We start from the raw sequence: 21519 nt of genomic DNA on the forward strand, positions 1-21519 counted from the left end.
TACTGCTCTTTTGTCAGGTATTGAGTTTATATTTGTTTTCATGTTACTAATGAAAATGTTAGAATAATGGTGAATAACTAATATCTCAAATTCTGTGATTTTACAGTCACTAGAACTACTTTAAGGCTCCTTATACCTCAGGTTTTTCTTTAAAACCTATTTGGTAGAAAAATTGAAGCTTACTGTCAGAAGACTCTATCATATTCTATTATAATATAAAAAAATCTCAACATATTACTGCTGTGGCTTGCCTGCCTGAGGAAGACAGAAAGAAGAAGGGGACATGCAATATCCAAGTTACCTTGGTAATTAACATGCAATCAACTGGGAAAAATTATTTAAATGCTTGGTTTTATGACCAGGACTGTTTTCCATAAACCAAATAAACTGGCATTCATTATACACATATCAATAGATTCCTTTTCCATAATTTTCATTATTTTGCATTCAACAGCTATCTGGTTCAGGCAAGATTAATGAGATGCAGTAATAAAGTATGAGGAGCACCTGTCCAGATAGCAATTCTGCCAGGGAAGAGTACAGGAGTCACAGCAAATCAGAGAGTAAACAAAGTATTGACAATGCTGTTTGCCTGAGATAAGCAGGATTAGAGCCAGCAAAACAGAGAGAGTAATCCTTCCACTCTCCTCAACATTTCCAAGAGTTTTATGTCAGACTCCAAGAAAATCCTTGCTACCTTACAAAGAAGAGGGAGAGCTGTGACTAATTGGGAAGCTGGGGAATCTCCACTCCAGGAGGCTTTTAAGACACCTTGAACACTGTCAGGCCTGGTTTCTGCATAATCTCCTGTTGCCTTGGGGCAGAGCAGGGGAGATAAATGACTTCTCCAAATGTGAGTTTTATAAAAATCTAGTTACCTGGTTAATGGTGCTTCCCTTTTCTTTTCAAACCACATCTCTAACACCTACGCTTTTCCAGTATTCCTGAATTCCCTGAGTCCCTGAACTCATTAAATTTACCATCAATAGCCCAGAGATATCCTCAGCCAATTCTTTCAGGACTCTTGGAAGAGAACTATTTACACCAGATGGGGAGTACTTCATATTCTTCATGTTATATGAATAAATCACTAATTTCTATTTCCCTAATTTCAAACACATTATTTTCTGCCTCTTTCTAAAAATAGTTCAATACCACTCACACAAACATTTTTATTCATAATGCAATAGAGAAATTCCCATTTTCCTGAGTGTTGTGAGACTTGGGCATTTACCTAACACACTTTTTATTTTCAGTTTTCTACACTAAGTATTTTCTAACATGTGCTAATTTCCACATTTATCCTCTCTTTTCCATTAATGATTTCCATTAATGAGAAATGTTCATATTTCTAGTTTCTGCTTTCATGTTGCCTCCAATGTAGGCTGAGCTGTTATCCAAAGCTGGCCTTTTGTTACTAATCAGTGATTTCCTAATCAAGAACTTTTAAAAGGAATTTCCCCTTTCACCTTTCTTATTCTCATATTTGCACACTCACAGAAACACTTTTAAAATTCTCTTCTGATGAATGAGAACTGGCCAGACAGCTCATTCATGATACATTCATCTTGTCAGTGCTAAGAAATTTGCAACGTTATTAGATGGGGTTATATTGGATAAATGCCTTTCTTTATCTTGGTACTGTTTTACTCCATTACACAAGGTCTCCAGTGAGAATCTTCAAAACCCAATTCCCCCACAGCACCATTTTTCTTTCCATACATTACATACAGATGCTTAAGGAATTATTTTCCCTCTTTTCTCATTTGCTTCAGTTATGTGTTTCAGTCTTACTGTTTCCTACAACTTCCTGGATAGGTATAATTTGAGATCCTGTGGCTCTGAGAAAACAAGATTAAAACAAACAATGGTTCTTTTGGGGAGAAAAAAAAAAAGCTCCCACTCACCTTTTACATTCAACTTTTTTTACTAGAACACATTCTTACCTATTTCTTAGCAAGATCATTTTTCAAATGAAATTAAAATTTATCATATTACAGAGCCAATATGACGATCCTTTCCATATGCAAAGATGCATGTTCTCCTTAGAGGAGAAGAAGGCTGCTGTAACCCTACTGCTCCATCTCTCTCTGGAATGGAAACCAACATATTCATACTCAATGTTTCAGTTTTACTACATCCTTTTTTCATACTTTCTTCCATTCTCATGTTAAAAATCAACATGAACCCCTTTATTCTCATGTTGTATCATTATTAGCACTGGCAACCATTGCAGACCCCTCAGTTACATCAGTTACACCTGTCTTTCTGAAAATAGGATTTAAATGCAGATTTTTTTAAAAATTGGCAAGCTCTAAGTTAACTTCAGGGTTTCAAGTTTCCAACCACAAATATATTTTAACAAGAGCATTTTTCTTCCCTTACCAATGCCACTTCACTATAAAATAAGCAACTGCAATATTTTGAACACCTATCAAAATATCTGATAATCAATTACTGTAACTTACAATTTATAAATACCTAAGACAAGAGTTATTTTCAATAAACACGAATCCTTGCACCCAAAAGAAATAACAGTACAATTTTGTGTTCTGTTTCTTTCTGTTATTTTTATCCCTGTCTATAACTCCGGAAAAGATATCAAAGTAGGGGGAGAAATTCAACAATTTATCATTTAAAGGCATGCAGTAACAGTCAATAAGAGATTCAGTCTTCCCCAGTAAGGTGGATTCCAAGTTTTATTTCACAAATACCAAATGAAGCCTTGGAAATCCACTTGATACATTCAGTGGCACCAAATGCATAGAGAAAATCTGTCAGTGCAGAAACACATGACAATTTCTGCACTGAAATCTTTCTAGGATAACAGTTACAATTCCAAATTGTATATGGCTAGATCTTAACTACTTACTCTGCCACCCAGCAGGTTATCTTGCTCCAGGACAGCTGTAAACATTTCCTATTTTGAGGTCTCACATAGGCACTTGCTTCTCCCATGTGAGTCTTACTCATCAGCACAAGAAAAAAAAAATAAAACTACTGATGTAAAAAGAAAGCATTCTCAAATCCAAAATAAATGGGCTTACCTCAGAAAAAGATGAGGCCCCAAGTTTTCCTCAGGTAATTGTGGAATGGAAAATGAGTAGGTAATGTCCTATCTCTCCTAGCCTGTAACAGAGCTTTTTCCCCAAGAGCAATATCAAAGTGATTTTGTTGATCAATGCACTTTCAGACGGGAAAGCAAGGCAGGAGAAGGTTGTGAAATGCACAGCTCAGCCAGGAGGGATGAACTCCCACGTTTGTAATGCACCAGAGGGGGCTGAGCTCTGCAATGTCAGCCCTGCAGGACAGGCAGCGAGCACAGAACTGAGGAAGTCCTGGCAGGCAGAGGCAGACTGCTCGACTTTAATGTGCTCCTCACAAAGAATGAGATGGGGAAAAAGGAGTTTAGGTACCAGGGAAACAATGTGTTCTTACCATTGACTCAGCTTTAAGATACTCCTTTACAGCAGAGATTGCTGTTAAAAAGAAGTGAGATAAATTAATGCTGTTCACAGCTCCAGAAAACACCACAGACCTGTATTATTTTTTTTATTATTTATTTTGGTTTCACATGTGTAATACAAAAAGATCAAGAGCCAATCCTGACAAAAAGAGGAGTCACAAAATGATGACAGGAGCCCAGCTGCCCTACTTCATAATTTTCATTCTGCCTTGAAAATACTAATTGATATTCAATTCACCATCATGTTCATGTCAACAGTAGATTACTGGGCAGCATTTCCTAAATGAACACAAATACCTGACAGTTTTGTCAGCCCTGTTTATTAACCTAAGTATATCTTAATTAGGGAAATTAGAAACAACTGAAATTCAGACAAACAGATTTATCTTTCCTTGCACTGGTAAATGATTTGTGTGTTGAAGCCAGTTCTCTTAGGTTGGGACTAATGCTAAATTTAATATTCTTCACTTTGCTGTCAACCTTTTTTACTCTGCATCCTTACAAGCAGTTTCTTTTATGTCTTTTACTTTAATACTTGTATTGGGTGGTGATAAAATGAACAAAAAGTTAATGTCACGACATCCATAAGTGAAAAAAAAAAACCCCAACATACAAAAGCTTTTGGGAAATTATAACAATACCTATACATAACTGTCAGACAAACTAATTACAAAGTTAATAACTCCATGGCTATTGTTCCTATATCCATACTTTTAGGGAATTCCTCTTCAAGGGGGGTAGAAACTTCCCTGTGGAGTTCATGGGCATGATCAAACCCACCTTAGGCACTCATTCTTCCTTGCCCTGCTCTGATCCAAAGACATAGCCTGTCTAATAGTAAAGAATGAAATGGCATTGCAAAGGTTTGCTGCCTTTTCCTAATCAATACCTGGGAAGGTTGATACAGAAATAACTTTCAACCTCATAATCTGTCTCTTTTTAAGTGGAGTGAGAAGTGTGGAGTGTTCCACAGCAGTCCCTTGAAAGAAAGAAGTTTTGAAGAGAACAAATAGGGACTGAGAGGACAGATGGCCACTGCTTACTCAAGTAGTCACTTAATAACCATAATGAAAAATTAGCAGTTTGGTGACTCTGAGGAACAGAACAGACAAATCTTAGGAGAGGAACAAAGGCTGAAGCAACTGAAGTTTGTGCTTGACTGGCAGCACATGCCCATGAAGATCTGTTTGAGAATCTCTGGCTCAAGAACTAAGACAAGGGACCAGTCCAGGATTTTTGGCAGCGCCCTTGAGGGTGGTGTGTTCAGAGCTGCAGAGCTGCTTCAGACAGGCTGAGAGCAAAAACTGGGAGTCTGAAACTCTCACATAGGCAAATCAGACTTGGGAACAACAGTCAGGGAAGTTCCAGACATGAAACACGAAGCAGGGTTCTTCTGCACTGCACAGACCCACCCACTGAAGCCAAAGATGCTTTACTGTTCTCTCACCATCTTCTACTATTTCTGTAATTCAGCCTAACTTTTTAACTTCAGGCAGCTAAATCAGACTTTACCTACATCCAGTCCATATTTTTACATCAAAATGAAATGGGGTCATCCTTATTTTGCAGGCAGAAAAGCTACAATGCAGAAAGCAAAGCAAACATCCAGCGCAGAAATGGCAGATCCTGACTTGCCTGCTTTACCCAGCTAACAGGAAAGTTAAACGTGTCTGTGTGAAGTGGTGTAGAGGGTGGGAAAGCACAGCTGTTTTCAATCTCCATCTGTTGCAGAGCTGTACTCTGAACTACCTCTCAGAATTCATCTACAAGACATACAAATTGGCCTCCAGAAGTGACAGGACATTTATTATTATCCACTCCAGACCTATGGCATTGCCACACACACAGGATGAAGTCAGTATTTCCTACTAAAACAATAAGACATGCTCCCGGATCTCCCTATTGACCCAGCATCTTGGTTTGGGCTGGGATAGAGGTAATTTTCTTAGCAGCTGGTGCAGTGCTGTGTTTTGGATTTAGTATGGGAATAATAAAGTCAACACAGCAATGTCTGGGCTGTTGCTGGGTAATGCTCACTCCAAGTCCAGGACTTTTCAATGTATCATGCTCTGCCAGTGCACAAAAAGCTGGGAGGGAGCATGGCCAGGGCAAGTGATCCAAACTGGCCAGAGGGATATTCCACACCCCAGAACATCATGCTCCATATGTAACCTGAAGGGTGTTGACTGTGAAGTGCTTGGGAACAGGCTGGGCATTGGACAGAGATGAGCAAGTGAGTTGTGCATCACTTGCTTTTCTTAGGTTTTATCTCTCTTTTTACTTCCAACTGCTGTTGTTCTTCTTCATCACCATTATTATTATTATTATTATTATTATTGTTGTTGTTGTTTTGTTGTTGTTGTTGTTGTTGTTGTTGTTATATTACACTTTACTTTGCCTCAATTATTAAACTATTCTTATCTCAACCAACAAGGGTCTTATTTTTTTTTACCTTTTTTTTTGATGCTCCTCTCCATTCCACCTGAGGTATTGAGTAAGTGGCTGCCTTGTACTTGCAATGTATCAACAATGACACTCAAGAAAGCAAGTGACATACAAAAGCTAGAGGAGGACTCTACTTTGGGTTTTTTTTTTCCTGCTGGGTAGAGGTAATGTGGTTAGTAATGACTTTAGCTGTCAGTAGATGAGGAAAGTCATCAGCAGAGCCACAAGCTGTGGGCATATCAAAGCAGAAGCAGCCATGACTTTCAAGCGTGTAAAACGCTCTCAAGCAAATGGATCAGTTTTTCTCCTTTGCTTCTTGAAGTGTATCTCGTTTGTTTGATAAGTTATCTGCCTAAGAAGTGAAATACTTAATACACTTGGCCTTACTACTGTAGTCAGAAAGTCACCGTGACGTAGACAGGAGGAGTTTAGCAGAAGTTATACCAAAAAAAACCTTAGGCAACTCAGAAAATGAGGTTAGCATTTGGTATATTACATGTTTTCTTTTCTTTTAATGCAGCACCTCAAAAATATACCAAAATAAATGCAACTCTTAGAAAGCAGAGCTGTTACTCTCGTGACAGATATTCCCAGAATCTCCTAGGTTTATATTCATGATGTTAAAACATTTTTTTCTCTCCTTTGATTAATTTGTAATTCTCTGTTCCACTTCGTCAGTGTGTCCCTTCTTCCACAGCTTTTCATCTATAATTTATGGTGTCAAGCACCAAGTTTTCACAGCATGAACATTTTACAGGTGCTAGGTCATGCTGTCAAGCTAAAGTACATACCAGTAATAAGTGGCTTTAAAAATCTTGGTCTCTTTATGTACAGTGGAACATCAACATGAAGGCTCAACTGTTTTTATCAATTAATCAGGTTTGCAATACTTTTAACATTATAAACAAATAAATATACAGCATCATGTCACTTACTTGACAGGAAATAAGTCTGAGTATCTAACCAAAGATCAAATTACTGTAAAATATTGGACAGCACAGAGTACCCACCTCTACTATGCAGAGACTTTCAGCTTTGAATGATATACTTTTAATAGACATTCATGGAGATTTAAATTTCAAAGATAACTGAAGAGCATTAAATAGATCTGAGAATGCCATCATTTATGTAGTAAACTGTTAAGTAAGTAAGTAAATAGGCTCCTATTTCACAGTATATAGTTACCCTTCTTTTTCCTTTTGTACATGAAATAATCTAATTGGATAAAATAAACTATTTTTTCTGATTTCACATCAAGAAGTGAAGGTAAAAAGACTTCTTTTTCATTTTTTTAAAGGTTCTTTTTCAGATCTTCTGCAGTGCAAGAGATAATTTAGACAGGTACAGCATTGCAGCAGTAGTCAAGTGCTGGAAAGGCAGCAGCTCTCAGGGACTTAGCTCAAAGCACCGCTTCAATGGGCTACTTGAGACTTAAGTGCCTGTTACACAACCCAGTGATGCAAGAGCAATGTCACTGAGGATGGCTGGAGCACTGCCCAGGGACTCTGCAGGCAATGCCAAATATAGACTATATAATAATACATGCACACTGCCAGTGAAGAAAACAGGAACCTTTATATTTCAATGATTACCACAAAGGAAATGTTTGAATTAAAAAGTGCTTTATGACATTTTTCTTCAAAACTTTTTTTTTTTTTTTTGCCCCTCTTTTGCCATTCTGCCTGAAATGTCTGAGCACAGAAAACACAAGAAGGCCAGAAACAGTACCATGACTGTGGATATGAGTTACTCTATTAAGGGAAAAAATAGGCAATATTAAAAAAAAAAATTCTTTTCTCCTATCTGAAGACTACAACATAATGAAAATGCTCAGTTTGTCTGGGAAGGCTATCCAGCATACCACAGAATTATAGAATTATAGAACAGTTCAGGTCAAATGTTCAGGTCAAGTTCAGGGACATCTTCCACTATCCCAGATTGCTACAAACCCCATCCAAATTGGCCTTGGACACTTCCAAGGATGGGGCAGCCACAACTCCTCTGGGCAATCTGTGCCAGTCTTTTACCACCCTTTCACATTCCTTTCACAGTAAGGAATCTCTTCTTTATATCCCATCTAAATCTACCCTCTTTCAATTTAAACTAGAAAGAAAGAGAGATGTTATGCTGAAAAGCAAAAAAACTTCACAACAGAAGGCAGAATTGGAGTTGAAGGAAAGCAGGGATTGGAGAATGCTACATAGTCAGGAGGGGTACTGAGAAGTGGTGACATATTTAGATGTTGTACAGGAAGACAATGAACACTGAGTGTTGAAAAGAAACATTATTATCCTTTGCACATCAGGAATGAGGCAGGAGTTGGAAAATGGATGCAGCTAACAGGTTTTGCCCAGATTTGCTTCCATTAAAACAACCTGTCACCACAACTATAGCTAGAATCCAAAATACATCATCAGCAACTGCTTAGTGTAAAATTCTAAATCGCTGTAAGTAACTGATCTGTGTAAAAATCTAAATCACTGTCTTTCAATATGCAGCAATTTACCAGACACACTAAAACTAAGACAACTGAAGCTGTCTTCACTTCTTATTTCAGATTGCATGGCATAAGGCTGTCTGTGAGAAGCAAGGTATCATTTTCAATAATGATAGAGCTGTTCTGGAGTGAACAACATCCTTGAGAGAGTTATCGTAGATTTAATTGAGAGTCTTGGATCTATGAATAGTTTCAGGCCAAGCATTTTTTTGCCTCACATATGGGGTTGATTTTTTTGCCTATAAAAAGAATTACTGAGGATTATAAGGAGTCAGATGGAGAAAATCAGAGTTAAAAAGAAAAGTTTTATGGTTAAAATTATATCCCTAGTTAAAAGACCAACTATAAAGGGGGATAGAATTTAAAACTGAATACAAATTTATCACACAAATTTCATAAATCCAGACTGATCCAAAGGCTCCTTTTTCACTAGAGCTAGAGACCACGATACCTGAGCAACTGGAAATACTTATTGCTCTCACTTTCCACCTGTTCAAAATCATTCTCAGCCTATGAATAGAATATTTTGTCGTGGCAGGTTTCTCTACACTCTCCATAATGCAATCAATTACTGTTTAGTGCTGTTTCCCACCACCAATAATGAATGCCTTGATCAGAATCTCAGAGTGCTTTTTTGATTGCCCACAATCCCTTCATTTCCAGTGCTCGCTCTCAATCAGATCAGGTGATTTAAATCTCATACTTAATTTAAAACAGATGAAGGGGGAATTTAAGATGTTTCATTCGTGTAAATACCAAATTTATAACAATGAATATTATCTTTTATATTGCTACACAGCTTAATTTGTTTCATCTAAGAGCAATAAAACAGAGTAAGCACTGAGCAATCCTAATAGCCAAGCAGAATCAAATTATGGAAGAAAAATCTGACATCTGAATTATAATGCATTAAGGTAAAATTACAGCTGAATTTGAGGATAATTTCATTCAATGTGACTTCAAGAAAGCAGTACTTCTTTCAGCATTAATTCAGAATTATACGAACCAAAAGGTGTTTTTAATCTATAAAAATTATTTATGTTTTCTTTTAAGATGTAATGAAGTTACTGATTGCGTGACACCACCCTATTGGTAGTGAACATTTTAGCTTATCGTGTACATTTCATTGTATAAATGTCAGAAATAAGTCTGGGTTAGGAAACGAAAACAAGTTGTAGAAGAGTTTTTAGCTGCTTTAAATACGGAGCTAAAAATGTGAGCAAGTTCACAAAAGACATGGTTTTGAGACAAATAGATTTACCTGTGCAATTTGAGGTGCAATTCCTCAAAAATAAGTCATGAGACTGATATTATTTGTTATTTAAGTAATTTCCTTGTCCAGCATAGGCTTGGTCTAATGGGATTTTTTTTCATGGAACAGTTGGGAGGCATTGTCAACTCAACTGAAGGCTGAAACACTATGGGGGGGAGACTATGGGAAGAGAAGGAATAATTTTCTGGGATAATAAGGAAGGAAGGACATTAAATATAAAATATCAGGCAATCCAAGGGGAGCCAAGCAGAATTCCTTCATGAAATGGGAATCTAGAAGCAGCTGGAGAAGATAAGACATCTGCATATTAACCGCTGACGAGCCAACCAAGGACCAATCCAACAACACGAGAATGAAGGAGACAGAAATCACAGAAACTGTCCAATATTCAGAATGATAAAAATACTACTATTGCACAAAGTACCAGTAAAATCCCACCAGCAGAGCTGTATGTGGTACTGGCCACCTCTTTTTTTTTCAAGAAATAGTGAATTCAACAGGATGAAGAATATAGTTGCAAAGGCAACTATAAGTGTCACAGAGATCAAAAATTTCTTGAGTGAAAGATGAAAACCACACACCAAAACCCAAGAGAGATGACTTCTCCTATAATAGTGAGCAGGATGAAAAAATGAGAATGGAAAGGTGTTCTTGAGTTCTGAGACAAAGCCAGCACAAGGATAAATGAATAAGCACCACTCACTAATAAATGCAGCCCATAAATGCATTTGAATTTCACAGCACTGAAGTTCAGAACAACCTTCCAACAGGAGCAATGAGGGAACATGGCTTAACCAGATTGAAGATGAAAATGAATAATTTTATACAGCATCACTGGAGGTATTTGATTGTGGTAAGAAATCTCTTTCCCAACCCTGTGTTACAGTGCCTCTCAATGCAGTGTAAATAATCTTGGCAGGTACCACTATAATGCAAATACAATTCTTTCTCTCAAGAACAATTAAAAAACACTTTCAATGCCAGTAATGTTTCAGCGACCTATTTTCCTCACCTACATGGAAAGGAAGCCACTTCCTGAATGACAAACTGACCCTTCCACTGCTAATTTCAATTCCTCTTGGAAGCCAAGGGTCACCTCTCCCTCCAACCCATTTGCTTTTTGTTCACAGTAAAAAGAACTTAAATAATAACAGAACCCTCTTCACAGAATTTCAATACAGATCTCTCCAAACTACTGCATTTATCTTCAACGTAAGTGTCCAAAGGGCATAATCCACATTATGGACTAATAGCCTGTAAAACTGCATTTTATGAACTGTAGCAGTTTTCAGCAATAAAAATAGAATCAATGGACTCAAGTTGATAACATTTCTTTCCTACCCTACACTGGAATTAATTTAATTTTTGTATTTTTTAAATTATGTACATTTTTAAAAGCACTTGGACCTGTTTGGAGTCTACAAATCTCTATGCTTACAGCTATAGATGACACATTGTTATAGAAACTTCTTTTTTTTTTACCACCAGACTAGACTCAAAATTTTGTAAATTACAATATTCACATAAGAAAGTCAGGAAAATTAGATTATTTTTTATCTTTTCTTCCTTCTTCCTATTTTCTTCCCCTCCACTCCCTTATCAGAAATGTACTGTTCCATCTCACCATCTGAATAAAGGATGGCTCACTCCTATTTTAGCTTTAGTCATAAAAATTCATTACTTTAGTGTAATGAAAATCATACTGATGTGCCCCACAACTGCATAAATGTTCTGCTCAAAGAACACTACCTCCATGAAGCTCACAAAAAGTAATTTTCCTTTATTCATAAAGCATGTCATGGCAAGACTATTTCTTCATTTCTTTTCATAGTTTTCTCTTAGTTTAAATCAGATCAAAAAACTTCTAACATATGTCCCATGCAATAAAGGCCCCAAAACCCAAATATTCCAAGTAATTTTTTTGTTTATGTTGAACAACTGTGAAGTCAACCTGAGCTACTACCTGACAGCTCAAAAAATCAGGTAATTTGGATGATGCATTCACTGAATTCGGTGCAATCATATCCCATCTGGAGATAAGAACACCAGGTATCAGGAAAAGAATCACTTGGGTCAGAGAGAGACTCAAGAACACAAAATCACAGTTAAAGGCAAAATAAATTACTGCAAAAGACTGGGCAGTTCTTCAATTCCTCTTTCCACAGACTGAACATCAACTCATTAACTTTCTCCTTTCCTAAGACACTATAGAAAAGAAGACCCTTAACTGAGCAATGCTTCACTGAAGGGTATTATTTTATATAAACCAAACACTGCATCTTTGAATTACAGTGTACCCTTGATTTTATTTACACAGCTGAGTGCAGTTCCAGATGATTCACTTCAGCCATCCTTGTTTGCAAATGGACATACAGTAAATTATCTTTGTGTAGGGAAAATGGCTATTAAGGGATTTTTTCATTAATTAATTAATTCATTTATTCCTACTTCTGGAATTTCAGGTGAATTACTGGAACCAATTTAAATGGTGAGTCCCTTACAAAAATGAAGTAATTTGATTCCACCAACACTGACACATGTAGTTACTAACCACACTGAGGGATGTTAAGGAAAGCTGTAGGGAACACTAATGTAGATTATCTGCTAACAGAGCACATTGAAAACTCCTGTTTTGAGGTATCTGTACAAGTGAAAAAGATACTTAGGCCAAAAATCTTCACAGGGTTTTAAGAATGACATTTTTATCAAAAGGCCACATTTCACATTTACTCAAATAACATGGAAATAATTACAGCTCGGGAGAGGCAACAAAGACCAGACCAGGATCTCTGTCAATGCAACCACACCATGATTAGTGATTTTATCTAAACACTTAAGCAATTCAGAATTTCATAGAAAAAGAATTAAACAAATTCTGTTCCACGTAAAACAAACTAGATTATTAACCATCCAGCCCTCTAGGCTGAATCCTGAACAATCAGATGAGCTATATGGTAATTTATCCATTAACCTTTACAATGTGTGTCCCATGATCCACCTGAAGCACAAATGGAGGGACAAATGCAAATCAAGAAGAACACTGTCTGTTGTCACTACATTTAACATAATCTATGTGCAGTTCTAAATGTCAACATCTAATCAAGCCTAATCTATTACTGATCGTCTTTTTTGTTTTCAAAATAATCATCTATGACACAAATTTCCATCAGCTTTTATTTCTTCAGGCACATCTCTCAAGTATAAAATGCATTTGTCAGATGAGAGCTATTGAAAATAATTTCCTAATTTGCTTTAAAGTAATGGAAACCTACTAATGATAAGGCCTCAGGGCATTACTTACAATCCAAACTACTGGTTATAAAATTTGTAAGTGGTAATAATAAAATTATCAGTGGTAAAGTGAATAGGATGAACATTACTGGAACTTTCAATGTACTTAGTGATGCTGAAGGGATGCCATGAGAAAGTAACAGAGCAGGAAACTCACTACAAATATGACCTCCACTGGCCTCCTCTATGGTTTTGTCTCTTGTTAATTAACTCTTTGAACTTCCAACAGAGTTTCTTGCCTCCTAAACATGGAGTTTAAACATGGAGCACGTAAGTTTCAAAATTCCTTTGTTGCTTAATGTAAACTACATGGAAGGTGAAGGTTTTCATTATCATCTAATGCTGACACCCTGGAAGATGGCAGCTCTCTTGCCTTAAGTAATTCAGGTGATTTAGTAGAGGATTGCACTGTCAGTCTAAATAAAGCACCCTAGGTGAATGATATGTGAAGAGGCAGAGAAAAAAAAAAATGAAGCTTTCAAAATAATAGAATTTCTAGTAGGATAGTTTGTATTACCTGCATTTTTACCCTAATGGGATTAGCAACTCCCACATCCAAAAGTCAGGAAAAGCCAGAGCTGAAGTAGTCCCTGTGGCTCAGTCTCCATCAAAGAGAGTTGGTTCCCTTGACAGCGGGAGTCAAACAGCTCCCTGGGCCAGGTGGCCAAGGCTCCTGCTGGGAGGCTCAGACCCTGCCCTCAGGAAGGCTTTTAAGAGACCAGGTACACAAAATGGCAAGAAGGTTTCAGGTTTTTAATTTGTGTGGTACAAACCTACTTCATCTGCAGTCAGCATATTGAGAAACTGAATTTTGATATATCATGGATTTTTAAAACAGGAAGAGAGTGTTCCTAGCAGAGAACAACTTAGTTATGGACACGAATAAAAATAACAAGTTTCACGGAAGACTACACTGAAAGGCAAGCTGTTGTATCTACCTCTGCCACCCAAATCTGAGCAAAAACTAATTCTTTGGGATTTGCACTGGGTGTCACAGACTAGTCACCTAAACTAAAAGCTTTGGCCTTTACCTCTTCTCAGATCAGTGCTATACAGACACGAAGGCTTACTCAAAAGAGTATTTTGAAAATAGTAGTTTTGAAGAGATCCAACACTGAAGAAAGAACTCTGCATGCAACCTAAAGTTTGCACAGAGCCTTGGATTAAACAACAGTGGCAAAAAATGCTGGATTCCTTCCAACCACCAGCATTCATCTTTCTACACTAGACAAGATGCTCTTTAGATAATCAGTAGAAAAACTGGAGTATATAATACCATTATATTCATCTGCATCAAGAGGAACCACTAAAATGACATAGAATACCATCTGATTTCCTGGTTGCCTGCTGTAATCCCAGATTTCTTCAGATGAAGCTTTTATATAATACTTGTCTCCAGTGGACCATTTCTCCTCTGTGTAGTGCACCCAATCACTCCTCTTTCAGAACACCATCTTACAAAGGCAAATTCTTACCCTTACCTTGAGATATGTATCAGTATTTCTTAAGAGAGTTGGCTTAACTCTTTCTGAAATTCTGTGTCTGGAAATCTGTAACTTCATGACTTTTTTACCACATACCAACATCACAGGGTAAGCATTCCTACACTTGTCTCAAAAGCAAGAGTTTGGGTTCCCATCGCATCTGATGGAGGCTGAGAGAGAGTTTGGCTGAGAAGCTCTTGTGTGTCACAGCTCTCATCACTTTTCTCCATTCCTAAATGCTAACAGTATTCATATGTACCTAAATTAAATGGTCCTCTAAAAAATAAAGTCCACTAAACTAAATTATTAAATCTAAAATAATACTCTAAGTGGGTGTTTCTACTGTGTCATTGTGGCGTGGAATTGTTTAGCAACTTCTGCAATACAAACAAAAGCTATCTACCAGAGACAAAGGTTTTACATTTCCCTTGCTTTCCTTTTCAAAGGTCTTCAGCAGCCACACACAACAGAGTGTAAAAGACTGTGCAATATTGTATGGTCCCACTTTCTTTAACAGAAAGTGCTGAATTCAAACCACATTTTGAAATATGAATCCTTCATCCAAATGTTTTCCATGCAATCAATTTCCAGGCACAAATACTGGAAGCACTACAGAAGAAAATGACTAGGACCCCTTTGATTTTTTTTTTAATATGTCCAAAATATATTTAAACAATTCTAAATATTAGCAAAATTCTTTTTCCTGTAACTTTTATTTTAAACCAGCAAGTGAAACCCATTGAGAAAATTAGCCTGCGGATTAGTCAGAAAGAATCTCACTTTTATCCAGATTAAAATGCTAGTGCATTATCTTATGGAATGCTTTCTAAATTGTTCTTTTATTCCTTTATTTTAAGCAAGAAGCAACCAGCAGTCAGAGAATACAAATTACAGCAGCAAGTGCACTCTTAACCAAGGGTCCCCAGCCAAAACAAATCACTCATTACATGCATCAATGATACTGTTTGCTGTATGTGACTTTTCCCCTTTTGTTCTAGGTGCAGAAGCCATTAAGTGGATTGAGGCAGTGGAGCTCCCAGAAAATTCACCTTTTAACTGTGTTCTCATTGTGTGTGTGCACCTCCACAGGGGGTTGTGCCTGCTGCCCACCTTTCCTTCTGCACTGAAGTGACACAGCACTGTTTCAATCTAAACCCCGAGTAATGTCAGAAACATGTTGGCATCAAGGAAATCTGTGCTATCAGTGCAGTTAACGTTCCCATAGATTAAAATGCTCCCTCTGGATTGCTGTGTTTATGTCACTGCTTCTCACCTAAGTATTGTTTGTGCTGTCCCACCTCCCCTCATTAACGGGATGCTGCTCCTCTTGGAGAATCTGTCAGCAAACACCAGACACCTTCTAAGAGTGTCTGGGACTCAGTCAACTTACAGCAAACAAAATCATCTCTCAGGAGGAAAAAAAAAAATCTATCAGCTTCTCAGAAATCTACCTAAACACAAACAGGAATTTCTATTTAGAGACAAAATACATTTTCAGTCCTCCGACTGTTCTACAGAAAGGAAATTTTCAATTTCCTTTCATTAAATTTCCTTTCACTTATTTCATGAAATAAGTGCTTTTGAATTTTAAAGACCTGTCCCTACTTGACTGTCAAAAGAAATGTCAATAACATTACAGCCTTTTTTAAATCTAGTTTTAATTTAAAGATCAAAATACCCCTTTCTTTAAAAACACAGAACAACTATTGATGTTTTATAGATTTAGAATGAGAATAGACCCATAAAAGAAAGTAATAGTAGCTACTGGCTTGAAGGTGGAGGAGTACTATGACCTACTGGAAAACAATTGTTTAAAGAGCAGAAAACGGTTTGCACAGCATCGTAAACCAGAGGGGGAGAAATACTCATGCATTGTTTGGGCAGAGGTTTTTTATTATCTATAAAATTATCTACAGCCTCATTAAAATACCTTCCTTTATTAAAATTAACAAATCTCTAATTATTAATTATCAAGGTATTCAGTGTTTTTTGTTTTTTTTTTTAACAGGATGACAGAATTTAGTCCAAGTGAGAGAAATGCTGACTTCAAGAAGTATTATGCTGTATGGGTGAGACAAGTCAGCAGAACTACTGACTAGAAAAATCTTTAGGAAGTTTTGGGTTGGGTTTTGTTGAGACAATTTTGTGTTTTGCTTTGGTTTGGCTTTTTGGGTTTTTGAATACAATGGATTAGCCAGCTTCAAATATAGAACGTGCAGTTTATTTAAAGACAAGATTGGTCTCTAAGCGTTGCTTTGTGCCACATTAAAATTAGTACTGAGGTCACAAATGGCTGCTGGATTAACTGAAGTGACTTCTCCTTAATGATTATTTTGAACAGACTGGTTCTTAGATGTGGGAATGATCAATAGCCGACCTACGCAAAAGTTGTTGCAATATTGATAATGAAAGCATCCTTGGAACTAAAATAAGGATAGTAGAATAAGTTTAAGGAAGACTGAGGGGATTATGAGAAACAAACAAGCTAAAGATAATTTCACTCTTTAATCATTTTTGTATGGCTCAGAAAGAAATACTGCAAAAAAACCCATGTTTTTATCATGGGAGAGACATCTTTTCAGCAGTAATTCTCAGTTCTAACACCTTATCATAAAGACTGACATATCATTTACAAGTTAAAAACCAGCTTCTGAAGGCAAATTGTTCACAACAGATAGTTTTTTGTTGACCTCTCCTGCATTATAACATCGCTTCTGGGGGTCAGGATAGATTATGGATAAATAATTCATCCATTTTTATCATTCTCTCTGTCACAGAGTTCAGCATGTTAAAGGGCATATCAAACACAAGGCCAGCCTCATCTTTGTGTCAACGTCACGTTGGGGAAATCCAAGGATCCTAATGAAACATTCCAGCTAACACACACAGCTGGAATAGGAATATATCCTAACCCAGCTATGCTATATTGGGATATAGAGAACAATAAAAGGCCTCCCATATTGTACCACATGCATAATTTTCTCAATATCCCTCATCAGTTAAATGAGATTTTTAAACATTAGACTTCTCATAAAAAAAAAAAAAAGCCAACAAAATGGATATTGACTTACTGTGTATCTTACTGACAAACAACTTGCTGAACTTTTTGACTTCTCTAAAATTCTCAAGTGAAAATTTTAACATCAGATGCCCTAAACAAACCCTCATGCAGAGCTAAGATATAAAAGTATCTATCTGGAAAGACAGAGGAGATTTTCAGAAGAAAAACTCAATTTCCTATATGCTTTTTCCTTCTCTCTTTTTTCCTCGGTAAACTTTTTGACCTCTCAGAGGAAATGATGTCTGACCAGAGAGTTAAATTGGTAAATTTCAGGAAACACTTCTGTTCCTCTGTGGTGCTTTCACTCCTGCAAATTACATGAAAAACTGCTGTACTGATTTGGTTTTAAACTGTGTCTGCTTAAGCTATTCATTTCTTAATATTTAGTATTTCCATACCAATCATTCTCATTTGTAAAAAAAAAAAAAAAAACCACACACAAAACAAACAAACAAACAAAAAAAAACAAAACAAAACAAAAAAACCAAACAACCCAGGAATGTATCCTGAACCATTAATTGCAAATCTGTTCATTTCATGGCATACAAATGGAGGCTCTTGGATAACAAGTCACTTCATGCACATCTACAACTGCAGAGGTTCCCAGGCCTTCATTAGCACACAAGTCCATATGGATGTAGGATTTTACACATGGGTAAAACTATTGATAAAAGTTTCTTAAGAACTTGAAACTAAAATATGATTTTGCTCATGATTTTATTTATATGCTGAAAAGGGAATGACATATTTAGTGCAATGGCTTTGTTTATTTAACTTTCTCATGTTTCTGTAATGATGTAAAAGCTTATTAAAGTATCAGCTGGACAACTGAACATCAGAATTCCCCAGGAGTAGCACAACACAAGCAGCAGCACAGCCTTTCTATATTACTTCAAGTCCTCAAAGTAAGAGATATTTCCTAGCAGTAAAACATCAGCTTCATTCAGAGAGAATTTCAATTTCTCCACACTTAGTCCTTGGTCTCCTTATTGCTACAGAAAAAAAAAAAAAATCTGAATTCTGTATTCAGAAAGAGTGCCTAGACTGCACTTCTGTAAAATAAATATGTGAATGAAAATGAGCCAACTTCTTTGAACTGATGAATACCTCAAGGTCATTAGTAATCTACCTGATATTTCACTACCAGAATCAAAAAGCTTTATTACCTACTTTAAGCCACCCAATTTACATCAAGTGTAATCATTGTGAAAATAAAGGCTGTATGAATTTCAGAACTGACATTTGACAATATTTCTTACTTCAACTTCTTTTTTGTAAGAGGAGAAAAATGAGTGCAGATGCCTTTTAGAGGTATGAATAAAAAGACCACGTTTGTATAACCTGACAAGAAGTAATGATACCTAGAAACTGAAAAAGCAACAGCTTTTTTACACCTCACTGATAGACATGACTCATTATAAACTCTGCAAGTTCTATAATTGGCTTCAGGAATTAATTGTCTGGTGATACATAATGGCAGATACAACCTGAAAGGAGCCAGGGTACAGAAACTCTTTCTGGTTGACATATACGTAGAAACAAATACAGTTTCTGATTTTTATATATGTAGAAACATTTATGTGTGCACAGGAAACTGTTGAGCCATTACCTGGTGTGACCTTTATCTTGAAAGCTCCCACAAGTTTTGCACAAGGAGCTGCACAGGTCAGGTGCCATTATCTGTAATTTTAGGTCTGACAGCAATTGCCCAATTCAAGGTGTTCTGGCAAGCAAAGAACAAAGCTACACCACAGCATGCTGAAACTTCTTGCACAGCAGCCTGTTCATACCGGATGTGAGGGACAACCACTGAAAATTTGTATGAACGTGCAAGCACTCAACCTCCACCATTAATTGAGCCTTCTGTCCCAAGCAGTCCTGCCACACACTGCAGTGGTTACTCCTCCTGTGCAATTCCAAACCCTACAGGGTTTTTCTGAGCAGTAAAAATTAGCCCTTGGCATGGCCCTAATATGTTTTTGAACTGACCACTCCATGAAGATGAATGAGTAAGTTCACTTCTCTGCCAATAGTATAGTTTGTGCCTGCCTTGCTACAAATTCTCTAAGACACCACACATTGATTTACTGGGTGAAGAATGACAAGCTAAGAGCCTTACAGCTATATATATATATATATAAAAATTATTTCTTTCTGTTTGACAAGACCAAAAAAGATTAATCCCAACATGGTTATGGTAACAATTTATAAGACCAGAGTACATTATTTTTTCTGAAAATCCCTCTTTAATAACAGGAAACAAACCATTAAGAATGAAGTGGAAGGGCTGTCTGTTTACTGCGTCAGATTAATAAACCTATTCCCGTTCCATCCTTTTCACCCAAACCATCAAGAGACAAAACAATACATTCCTTTGCAATTTACTATTAATGCTGGTATGTTTCTATACACAAAATAGAAGATGAAATATACCAGATAGCAAAGTTAATATATCATTATAATAATTATTAGTGAAAATCCAAACAGCAATTCTTGCAAAGATGTTTTCAAGACATGCATGCTGAAAATATCACTTCAGGAAAATTTAAAGAAGTTGTGTTTTCTCACAAGATCTTAAAAAAGTCTTTGCAGCTGAGATTCCAAGCATTAGGAACCAGCATTTAAACCTTCCACATTTAAGTGTTTATACAATGGACAACTTTTTTATTGTAGTAATTTCCTTTCCTTCAATTCCTGGATTTAGAGAAAGTTATCATTAAAAGCAGACTCTTTTTGCTAGCATTTTATTAACAAAGTGGTGGGGGCGGTGTATGAAAGCACCTGTATTAATTCAGTCCATTTTCAGTTCACTCGGGTTTTGTTATGTTCATTATTTGATTTCTATGATATGGCAGTACCAAAGGTAAGAGGCTAGTGATTTTACTGAAGTTTGGAAGCAATGTGCAGAAAAAGAAGTTACTCGGAAGTTAGGAAATTCACCAGTACTCTCTGCATCCAACACCACAACACCTGGACTTCTTAGGAAAAGTTACATCAAGAAACCACTTCAACCCTGACAAACTTCTGGCAACTGTCTTCCCCATCCTTTAAAAACATTATTAAAACACTTCTAATTTAATCACAGAATATAAAATACTAGTTTGGAAAACTAAACTAAGTTGTGTTAATTGATAAAAAGCCTTTGATGCTTTTATGCTCACTTATCTATTCTACAAGACCAAGAATAGATTTTTTAAAAATTACACTAATGTGTGGTGTTAGGCCTTGTGATAATGCAGCAGACATTAGCATGCACTAATGCCTGTGACATCAAAGGAAAACTGGGTTGTGCCACTGTGAGAGTCTGATGTCTTCCAAGACATAAGAAAGGGCAAAAATCAGCCTTGATATGATTGTAGGCTCTACAATTACAAACTGGAATTATTAATCACATGTAGCATGGGAGAGATAAAGGAATCATACTAACTTGGAATGTCCTTGCCATAACTCATCCTGATGGCACAGGGGCTTTGTGGCCATGCTATAGTTCTTCCCTGTTTTCTAGAGATCTAATTCTCTGATTTTACTGATACTGAGCACTGATACAAAGAGCACTGAAAACACACTGCAGAGCAAAACTGTGAAAACACATGAACTATATACTTGATACTACTCCACGACTAAACACAGTTTGTTTTCTTCCACCGTTACTTTCCACCATTGCCAATTTCAATGCTCCTTTCAACATAGCAGGTAAAGCAATTTCTGTCAGCAGCAACATTTAAAGCTACCCTTCAGTTCCTGTATTTTCAGTCACATCACACTGAAACCTCAAGAAAGCCAAATTGTACAAAAATAATGTTAAAGGTACAGAAGCCTTTCATACTGTTGGAAAATATGCAACTTAAATAGACAGAAGTACATAAAACAAGGAGTTCAGGAAATCCTCCGCTCTATCCAGATGCTTGGTAACATGTAACATGATGTTTCATAATCAGGTCTGGGCTCTTTTTTTTTTTTTTCTAGTTCTTCCTAACAAAATACTGTATCCTCTGGGCGTGC

The 21519-nt window shown here is 36.7% G+C and overlaps 1 protein-coding gene across 2 annotated transcripts in view; it reads right to left on the bottom strand.

Moving 5' to 3' along the window:
- EPHA6 (EPH receptor A6) overlaps positions 1–21519 on the bottom strand; it is a 368662-nt gene that overhangs the window by 346328 nt on the left and 815 nt on the right. The window lies entirely within an intron of this gene.

The sequence above is a fragment of the Vidua chalybeata genome, chromosome 2, assembly GCF_026979565.1.
Source record: "Vidua chalybeata isolate OUT-0048 chromosome 2, bVidCha1 merged haplotype, whole genome shotgun sequence".
NCBI classification, from domain to species: Eukaryota; Metazoa; Chordata; class Aves; order Passeriformes; family Viduidae; genus Vidua; species Vidua chalybeata.